General features: G+C 39.1%; 1 non-coding gene across 1 annotated transcript; it reads right to left on the bottom strand.

The window, feature by feature from the left end:
• Window positions 1-1,552: 1,552 nt before the first annotated feature.
• On the bottom strand, window positions 1,553-1,625 carry Trnar-ucu (transfer RNA arginine (anticodon UCU)). The gene has a single exon. It is a non-coding gene; the product is annotated as a tRNA-Arg (tRNA).
• Window positions 1,626-10,459: the final 8,834 nt, after the last annotated feature.

Genomic DNA, 10,459 nt, shown 5'->3' with positions numbered 1-10,459 from the left:
TCTTCGGGAAATACATAATTCAAAGTCAGTTGGTGTTGATAAATGTAGTCCTTCAGATGGGTACCACTGAAGAAAAGATTCTAAATTGTGTTGTTGATTTTCCCCCTCAAAATAATTATGATAAGTGGATTAATTAAACAGTTATACCAAAAACTCGTGACAGAAGAAAGTTAAAGTGTTAGGAGCAGTGGCGTACTACGGGTAAATGGCGCCCTGGGCCAGGAACGTTAATTGCGTCCATGGCTGCGATGATGGCCCAAAGGGTCAGAATACGAGGCTCGAACGAGCGAAGCCGGGGAGGGTTCTTGGGACGGGACTAGTGCCCCCTCCCAATAGCTAGGGAGTTTGGGCAAGTGCTGGGAGCTCCCTCAGCAGGTCCCGGGGAGGGGCCCTGGCCGCAAACGATTTTCCTGTAATGTAATGCCATTTTGTGGCTTTTCATGTTATCTAAGTTCTTAATTTCACCTGTTTAGGCGCCCCAAAACCTCTGGTGCCCTGGACAACCGTCCGTTAAGTCCCCCCCCCCCATTAGTACGCTATTTGTTAGGAATGTTAAGCACATCGTCTCCTCCCCCTTGACTGAGTAACTATCAATCACATTCTCTTTTATATGTGTATTTTATGTCGATAAATTTTTGCTAAGATATATGCATGTTTGTAACCGTTCATTACTATTTGAAAATGAAAGGAAAAATAAGATAACCATTAAAGACTTATTTCGAAGGAAATAAACAATACGGCAAAATTGTAAAAGCAAGACTTCGAAGAACTGTATGTAAACTTGAAATGCAAAGAAAATATTTACTTTCCAAATATTATTGTTTGTAAAGGTACAAATCAGCGCTATAAGTGTCAAATTAACAAAATATAACTTCTTTTCTGGGGGTGGGGGTGGACAGTTTTTGTTGTTGTTTTATTTCATGTATACGTGGTGTCATTGTGTAATTTAACAGCGAAATATCCGAACTTTTATAGGCTGTGAAGCATCAATTTTAGATTTCTCATTATTAAAGTTTAAAATATATGCAAATGTTATTATATCGCATTTTTTATATATTCTAATCTGTCATTTATGACTGCTTTTTATTTGGCATTATTTATTACTTGTACCCGCTGTTCTGCTTAACAAATGATCTGACATACTCGACCAAAACTTTGCAAATAAAATCTGCTCTGTTTCTGGCAATCATATTTTTGGGCTGTATCCTACACTAGTGGCCTTCGCAAAGCATTTATTGATGAGATATAAGGAAATTTTCCATCCGCTCGTCCCGAAGGATCCGCCTCGCTGATAACAGTGGAAAAAAACCTAAGTTTTTAATTAATAAATTAATCAACATGTTCGTGCAAACATAATCCTTAACCATAACTTCAACATAACATCTTTGAAGTTTGCTAATTCGGTTAATGCTGCCAGCTTGCTTTTGTCATCGTTTCAGACATGCATATTTTGTTGTATTTTTCTAAAGTATTCTTTCCGTCAAAGCATTGGACGAATTGTCAATTGAAGAAAGAAAAGAAAAAAAAAAGAAGAAAAAAAAAAAAAAAAATCCATCCCTGGCGGGATTCGAACCCGCGACCTCTGGATTAGAAGTCCAGCGCGCTATCCACTGCGCTACAGGGACGATTGAAGATACGTGTTATTTAATTGTTCCATATTCAACGTCATGTTTTCACCACTCACCAAGACAGATTTTTAAATTAATTAAATTTCTCGATTGATAATATGTGACCCTTCATATATGTTCGAGTAAGTACAGCACAAAGGGTTACCTAATAAAACTTACAACGCAGAATACTTCTTTGCAGCTGTTCCAGATTTCGATAGATATGTTAACAAAGAAAATGGACTGGCATTTATTTCGAGCATACCACAGGAGTCTCACGTTTTATTAGTAAAGTACGACGAAGTCTCTGACAACATGAAATCACCTTATCGGCACTATACATTAAATTTAAATGAACACTAGGAGTGCAAGTCTGATCCCAACCATGCGCTCGATTAGACTTTTCTCATGCGTCTTTTATCGCTTCTGAATGTCAAGAGGACTGAAAAACTACACATATCCATTCAAAAGACAGCGACGTAACAACGCATAACTCTCGAACGACCATCGCATGAATCCAATCGGCGAATTAACCTTTAAATTCACCATCACGGTCACAATTTATAGCAGCATCCATCAGATGGAAGTAGTCCATTCTACCAGTTTCTACCCTGTAGTAAATATGCGTTAGGGTCTAATAATCGTACCTAACACGGCTCAGAATCTGTTATCTTTTAATACTAGGGAAATTTAATAATCAATCGATTAGCTGAATTTCTTCTGAATAATGGATGCATCACGAAAATGTTATTTACAGTATGATATTACTACTATTTTCAAAAGTTGTAAAAAAAATGTGCACATACATACATACATACATACATGATGTTCGTCAATCGGTGTCGATGAGGACCATTTAATGTCATCGATTCACTGCGGGTGGGTCCGGAGATGGCTGATCAGTCCGATCCGGGCCCGGAAGAGTCTGTTGCAGTAGGGACATGGATGTGCAGGTCGCTGGCCGGGAGTTGTGGAACTGCTGTTCCTGGATTTGCGCAGATCACGTTTTACAGCTGCGTCCACCAGTCTTTTCTGCTCAAAGGCTGCCGCACCAGCATTGACTTGACTGCGCCAAGCAGATCGGTTAGCAGCGACACTCTCCCAGCTGTCAGGATCAATGCCTAGGTTCTCCAACGAAGCCTTGAGGGTGTCCTTGTACCTCTTTTTTTTTGACCACCGTGAGATCTCTTACCTTGGTGTAGCTTTCCATAGAAGACCTTCTTAGGTAGGCGTTCTACCGGCATGCGGACAACATGGCCAGTCCATCGGATTTGTGCCTTGCACGGCATGGTGTGGATGCTTGTCATGCCGCCCTTAGTGAGCACCTCTGTGTTCGGTACCTTGTCCTGCCATCTGATTTTCAGTAGTTTTCTCAGGGAGCTCCTATGGAAGTGGTTAACTTTTTTATCATGACGGCTATACGCAGTCCATATCTAGCAAGCATAGAGGAGGGTGGGGAGAACAACCGCTGCGTAGACTTTGAGTTTGGTGGCAAGCTTGATGCCTCTCCTATCCCAGACATTTGAGCGGAGTCTGCCAAATGCTATGCTGGCTTTAGCAATCCTAGTGTTGACCTCATCGTCTATGTGGACTGATTGTGAGCAGATGCTGCCGAGGTATGTGAACCTGTCTACATTTTTTAGCTTTTGGCTATTGACAGTGCTGGATGGTTCCAGGTAATCTTCTCCAGGAGCTGGCTGATGCAGAACCTCGGTCTTGCTGGTAGAGATGGTGAGCACGAAGTTGGTACACGCTGTGGAAAAGAGGTCCATGCTCAGTTGTATGCCTGCCTCCGTGCTGGAGTTGAGGACACAGTCATCTGCAAACATACATACATACATACATACATACATACATACACACATACATACATACATACAGTTGCTGATAGCGCTCAAACTGTCCTCGTACTGTATGGGTGTTTGACCTGTATGGCTCTATGCATGTTTAGTGTTTTGGATTTTCTTTTTTTTTTTTTACATATCTGCTTGTAGCCTTTAGTTTGGTGGCGCTCTACAGTTTCGCATTTTGCATAGGTTAGAATTTTAAAGAAAAAGATTTTCCCCGGCTTTCCTCACTGGTTATACTGGCTATTTAAAAAGACCTCTTGTATATCTTAAGTATAATTCAAAGAACCTTTACTTTCCTTTATTTTGGTGCATGATTGATGGGTGTAATATGGGTTATAGAGTATACAGCTTGGCCTTACTCCAGATGTGCACCTTTAAAAAAAGTGCTAGCTCCACTTGGTCATTTTCAGTTCCTGAACTCCAGAGGTAAATTGTATAGAAAAGAGCCGATAACTTTTTGTTTTTTTTTACATTTTATATATTTGGTAATTCATTCATTGCACTTTCAGAAGCTGGTATTGTCTAGTCTGGCAAAATTCATTTTCTCTGTTTTACTAGCTGCTATGGATAGTGTACTTTAGACTAATTCAGACTGAATGTTTTAGCACAAGGGAGCAGTCATTTTAGTTAGCAGTGTGCTTAGATCATGTACAATTTCCAAAAGTACAATATCCAAAGAAATATCATCCACATTACATTAATGTAGTATAGAGGTGTGCCAACATTCTCTCCATTGTGTATGTTTTAAATGCAAACAACTTCACCTTACATACGCCACTCTCTCAACAGTACATAATAACTGGTGAGCGCACCCTTAATATAAATATAACGGTTGCTGCTTATACTTCACTTCCGCATCCTAGATGTATTTTGTAGTGTATGGTGCAGGCCAGTTTGGGGTGGGGTGGCAACGGTTTTATATATATATATATATATATATATATATATATATATATATATATATATATATATATATATATATATATTTACTTTGTTGTGCATTAAATTGTCTGTTAAATCTTTATATAGTAAATTATATGGGCTTGTTTTGGCATTCCATTAATTTCCAAATTTTAGTATAACCAGGGCCTAGGGGTCTCAGACTCTCGAAGAGGTCCAGGCCTCGCTCAGCCTTTGAAGGGGTCTGGTGTTGTATCTATAGCTTTCAGTTCTACTGGCCTTCTTGTAACTTTTAATTGCTTTCAGTGCTGGTGTTTTGCTTCTAGCTTTTAGTTGGTTTGAGTGTTCTTGTCTTGCTTGTGTCTTGTAGTTGTTTTCAGCTCTGTTGTCTTGCGAGTAGATTTTAGATATTTTCAGCGCTGTTGTCCTGTTTACAGATTTTAGTTACTTTCAGTGGTGTTGTTTTGTTTTTATCCTTTAGGTGATTTCATTCATGTTTTGCTGTAGCTATTAGTTTCTTCAGGCGATGTTGTCTTATAGCTTTTAGTTGCTTTCAATGTTGTTGTCTTCCCTGGAGCATTTTTTTTTTTTTTGGTTTTAGGCGTTGTTGTCTTGTTAATAACTTTTAGTTATTGTTGTTTCGCTTATAGCTATTAGTTGCTCTCACTGTTTTATTCTTGTTTATTCTTTTTAGTTGCTTTCGCTGCTGATGTTTTTCTTTTCGCTCTCAGATACCATTTACAATGTACTCGTATGCTTTAATATAGCGATTAGTTGCTCTCAACTGCTCTGTCTTGTGATATATATATATATATATATATATATATATATATATATATATATATATATATATATATATATATAGAGAGAGAGAGAGAGAGAGAGAGAGAGAGAGAGAGAGAGAGAGAGAGCAGTAGTGAAGGGGGGGCTGCATACTGACAATGGAAAAATACATTACAGACCCTCTGACGATTAACAGCACTGTATCAAGGAGATGATCTCAATCGCAGCAAACCGCGGGGCGGGTGTGTGTGTGTGTGTGTGTGTGTGTGTGTGTGTGTGTGAACCTAGAACGCTTGGGGGAACGGGACTGGCGGGACAGAAACGGAGATAACACAGACAATAGACATTATACAAAGAACTATACAACTAACTAACAAAATGTTTAGGCAAGAAAGCAAATCTTTTAGAGACATATGAGTGGCACTGAAAAGGGTCTTTGGGTTCTTCTGTTTTCTCCAGTTCTTCCACCATTTCCTCACTTTTTCAATCATTCTTTACTTCTTCTTTTTTTCTTTCTCTGGAATCCAGTCAGGATGGCCCATCGATCTAATTTTTTCCTGCACCTTTATCCAGTTTTTATTTAGTCTGTCAAACTTCTCTTTTTTTCTTTTTCTTTTCCTTTCTTATTTTTAGATCACCTGTCTTTTATCTTCTTCACTTCGTCTTCCAACACTTTTCTTATTAGTTCTTCTGCTTTCTTTAGCTGGTTCAGCCCCCACTTCACAAAGGATCACTCTGTCCAATCCAATATCTGTTATAGAAAACACCTTACATTCATTACATTATCAAGGGTCTCCTTCAGTTTGCCCACTCTCACGTATGTTGGTTGAATGAAGCCTCGTAACTTTTCGACTTCCTCTTCGATCATGCCTTAGACCAGATCCCGGCTACTTTCAGGCTGGTCACTTGACTTGTCACAAAGTCTTTGGTAACTGGATACCTCCATTCATGTTGTAGCCTTTCCACCACATAGGCGGCATCCACCATCCATTATCAACTGTCCTTCAACTGGTTAAATAACTCTATCGTCATTCCCTTTTATTCTGTGTAGAATGGCGCGAACGACGAACGCTTTGACTTTATATGTGTCAAGCATGGACGTGAAGGAAAACATCCCTTACACTCACTTCACATATTATCTACTATCCATCTACTAAAAAACAAACCCTTACAATATTATCTACAAAACCAAAATATACTATCCACAAACGAGAAAGAGAAAAACAAACCTTTATTATACTATTCACAAACCACAAATATACTATCAACACAGAAATGAAGAGCAAAAACAAACCAAAATATACTATCCACACACGGGAAGGACAACAAAAAATCCTTACTATACTATCCATAAAACAAAAATATACTATCCACACACGAGAAGGAGAAAAACAAACCTTTATTATACCAAACACAAAACCAAAATATACTATCAACACAAAGGTGAGGACAAAAATAAACCAAAATATACTATCCACACACGGGAAGGAGAAAAAAAACCAAAATATGCTACCATTAACCACAATATTACTATCCACACGTGGAAGGAGAAAAAACAAGCCCAAAATTATACTATCAAAAACCATATTATTACTATCCACACACGGAAGGAGAAAAAGAAAACCAAAATTACCATCCACACAGAAGGGAAGGGGAAAAAACCACACACACCTCTATTTACACAAACGTACGCGAACGCTTGCAAACTCCTAAAATCTACTATTCACACAAGCTTGGTTACTTATGCAAACACACACTCTACTATCCACCCAAACGTACGTGAGCTCATACAAACACGCACGCACACACACACACACACACACACACACACACACACAATCACATCAGTAAATGAGTGAGTGTTTATAAACACACTACTCCTCCCTCTCTCAAATTGTCAGTTTGAATAGTCTCTTTTCTAGAGTATTGAGGTAGCCCTGAGAAGGACTTTTTTATAACTCCAAATGCACCTGGCTAATGGTTACATCTTCCAGGTCTGGCACCACAGGCACATCTCTGGTTCCAATCCTGCTCCCAGCTGATTCGTATGGTTGGGAGCGCTGAGTGAGGTTGATCGGCTTCACTCTCACAGTCTTCACTTTCAGGGATAGTGAAGACTTCCATCTCTCTTCTCCTATTCCACATTCTTGGATGTTGAGGTCTCCTTATATCTTCCGCACGCACCTGTACTACTACTACTGCCTGTGGTTCTGGTAGAGGCTGCTGTGTTGGTAGTGGCTGTTGTGTTTGTCTCTGTGGAGGCGCCCTAGCCTCAGGCTTGACCTCACACACAGGTCTCATCAGTACGTGAGGTAGGATAATTTTTTTCTTTTCCTCCTCTTCTTTCTTTTTTCTCTCCTCCTCATCTTTTTCTATTATGGCCTCTTCAGCTACGGCCTCCATAGCCAGCTCGTGCAGGTGCCGCCTGGTTAGTCTGCTACTCATTCTTCACAGTTGATGAATCAACAATGGGTACCAGACTTGATTGATTGATTACTTGGATTTACGTCGCGTGCTCCCAAAAGGGCATGTGACTATTTTAAAAGCTACGGAAAAAGAAGTGCTTATAGACACACTTCTAACAAAGTCAAACAAACGAATTGCTTATAGACACACTTCTATTTTTAACTTACTAACATACCATTGGCAATTGAATTAGTATCTCTTTTCTAGAGTATTGGGCAGCCCTGAAAAGGAATGTTTTTTTTGTGGACGGGAAATTATGACAATCTTTTATTGTCTAAGATTGCGTCCCCGTCTGGCGGTAGGCTTTCCCACAGTACAGGGTCTGCTTCTTCGGAAAGAGAAGGAGAACTCTTTGGTGTCTACACGGTAGTCGACAAAACCTCTGTATAGTTCCTGCTGCTGCTGCTGCTGTTCTCTCTGCTGTTTCTGAAGTCTGTACTTCTCCGTCCATTCTTCATTCTCCATCTTGATTTCCTCTCGGAAGAGCTCTTCTATCAGATATTCAGTCACCTTCAACATTCTGACAGTCTTTATTTATGCATGCTTCGGTATCAGGCTTTGCCTGACACGATGTAAATTCACGTAAGCTTCGTTCAGCTTGGCTAGTCTTGAGCACATCTTTATGGGAGGATGTGTCAACAATTGATGGTCAGACTATTTATTTATTATTGAATTAACGAGGTGTGCGCACATTCAGTGCATGTACCTCGGGTTTATGACCGCACTGCGGCCTGTTAATTGTTCCTGGGGAAAGGAATCAGTGCCTCATCCCCCAGGCATATTTATTTGCTCAAGGAGCGCTGTTAATTTAGCCTCAGGCCGTGGGTCCATATTGGTCCCTAACTGCCTGAATGGAGGGCTGACATGAGTGTGAATGGACCCAACACACGCATGTTTTAGAAGTAATAATCTGTTTCACTTGATGGGATGAGTGGGGATTGTACTCACTCATTCATGTGTTTATTTGGAAACATTTATGCGCGCATTGCGTACTGATAATTGGTGTCCATCCGTGGTAAGGGAGGAGAAGTACGGGAAAGCAGGCTGCTGTGCGTTGTTTCCAGGTTGATCTAAGGTTTCGCTTTGCAGGAAGTTTGAATTCATGTTCTAAAGATTTTTATTGAATTTTGGAAAAATATTCTGTGCTGTTTAAGGTTAGTATGAAAGTATAGGTATAATGTTTTATCTTTTATTTTGTTTAAATCACATTTAAGTTGTAAATTTAAATTTATTATTATTTTTGTTTTTTAAATTAAATTTAAAAATAAAATAATTAAACAGATGGTTAAATAAAGAGTAAGGGTTAATGTATTTTATTGTTCCTGATGTGGGTTTTAGGGTTGTTTGGTTTATTTTGTCATAGTTTTATTGATGGAGCTATTATTTTATTTCCAGGCCACGTTTTAATTTATTAAGATAGATATCTTTGCCGAAAGATCGGGTCTCTACGACATGTCAAAGACATCTGATCTTGTTCAGTCCCTAGTTTTAAGTTTATTAGCCTGTTTACTAATATGATAGTTGATTTTGTTTTGCTTTATTTATGTGTTGTTATTTTATTTCAGGCTAACTCTATTTTAATAAGACAGACATCTTTGCCGAATTACTCGGGTCGCTGGGACGGGTCAAGGATATCTGTACTTATTTGTTTGGTTTTCCCCTAATTTTTTTTTTTTTTTTCGCCTGGCTGCTAGTTCTGGTTGTTGTTTTTTTTTTAGGTTTTCAGTTAGAGTAATCGGTTTTTGTATTGGAGATAGGTTTAGTGGAGGAGGTTATTTGATATTTGTTTATTGGAGACGGGTGTCTTTGCTGAAAAATCAGGTCTCGTTAGACGTGTCAAAGTCGCCTGTCTCTTGTTAACTGCCTGACGAGGTTGATTGGGGCTGGTTATATCCAATTTTTAAGTTCTGTTTTTTTTTTTTAAAAGGAATTTTAGTATATTATGGGATATTAATTGGACGTTAGGGTTTTTCAAGTCTAGGATTGCTGAAAATTGCTTTTTGTGCTTTTTGGAACTTAGTTGGTAGTTGCAATTTAGTGTAATCATTGAATACATGTTGCAGGTCTTCTAATGTGTGGTAGCAGTTTATGTTTGCAATGGTGAGACTGGTCGGTCGGTCGATCGTTTGGATTATAGTCGTGTTCGCCCCTTGCGGTCATGTACGAATTTTTATTTCCCATTTGGAAATGATTGATTTTTTCGGGGGGGGGGGGAGGAATGGTGCCACTTCCCCCAACGTATTAATGCACTTAAGAACTGCTATTTGATTGGTCCGATTTCGAGACATTTATGTCTCACGGAACTAGTGGTGAGCGAGAATGGTCCACACGCACTCACCTAGATGGTTCATGTCCTGAGGTGGCAAAGGAGGATCCAGCTTAGTGGAAAGGGTACGCCCTACATCCGGTACCGAGTTTTGTCCCCAATTTTCGAATAGTAAATGTCATCGTTTTGCCGTATTTATGATTTGGAAAATCATTTGTTCTGTTTGTAGAAAAGATGTAGATATAGATGGCAAGATGAATCTCCTAATCTATTTTAAGGAAAAATTATTTAATCGAATAATATTTGGTGTTTCTATTCTAAAAATAAATGTCTCTGCCTTGTGCGGGGTGCCTGATGACTGGGGTTTAGTCACCTTATAGATCAATATTTTAAGGACATAATTCCTAATTATATAATTTGGTGTCGCCTTGTGTGGCTGCCCTGATGGCTATGGGTTTTTAGCCACCTTATAGATCAAACTTTGGGTTGTTACTCTAGTTTCTAGTCAGTTTATGAGTCAATTTTTTGTCGCATTTTACAGGGGGCCCTGAATGCTGAGATTTAAGCCCCCTTATAATTTTTTATTT

Source organism: Sinohyriopsis cumingii, chromosome 13 (assembly GCF_028554795.1).
Source record: "Sinohyriopsis cumingii isolate HCF-2022 chromosome 13, ASM2855479v2, whole genome shotgun sequence".
In the NCBI taxonomy this organism is placed as follows: domain Eukaryota; kingdom Metazoa; phylum Mollusca; class Bivalvia; order Unionida; family Unionidae; genus Sinohyriopsis; species Sinohyriopsis cumingii.
The sequence above is the reverse complement of the archived record's forward strand: the minus strand, read 5'-3'. Positions and strand labels throughout refer to the sequence as shown.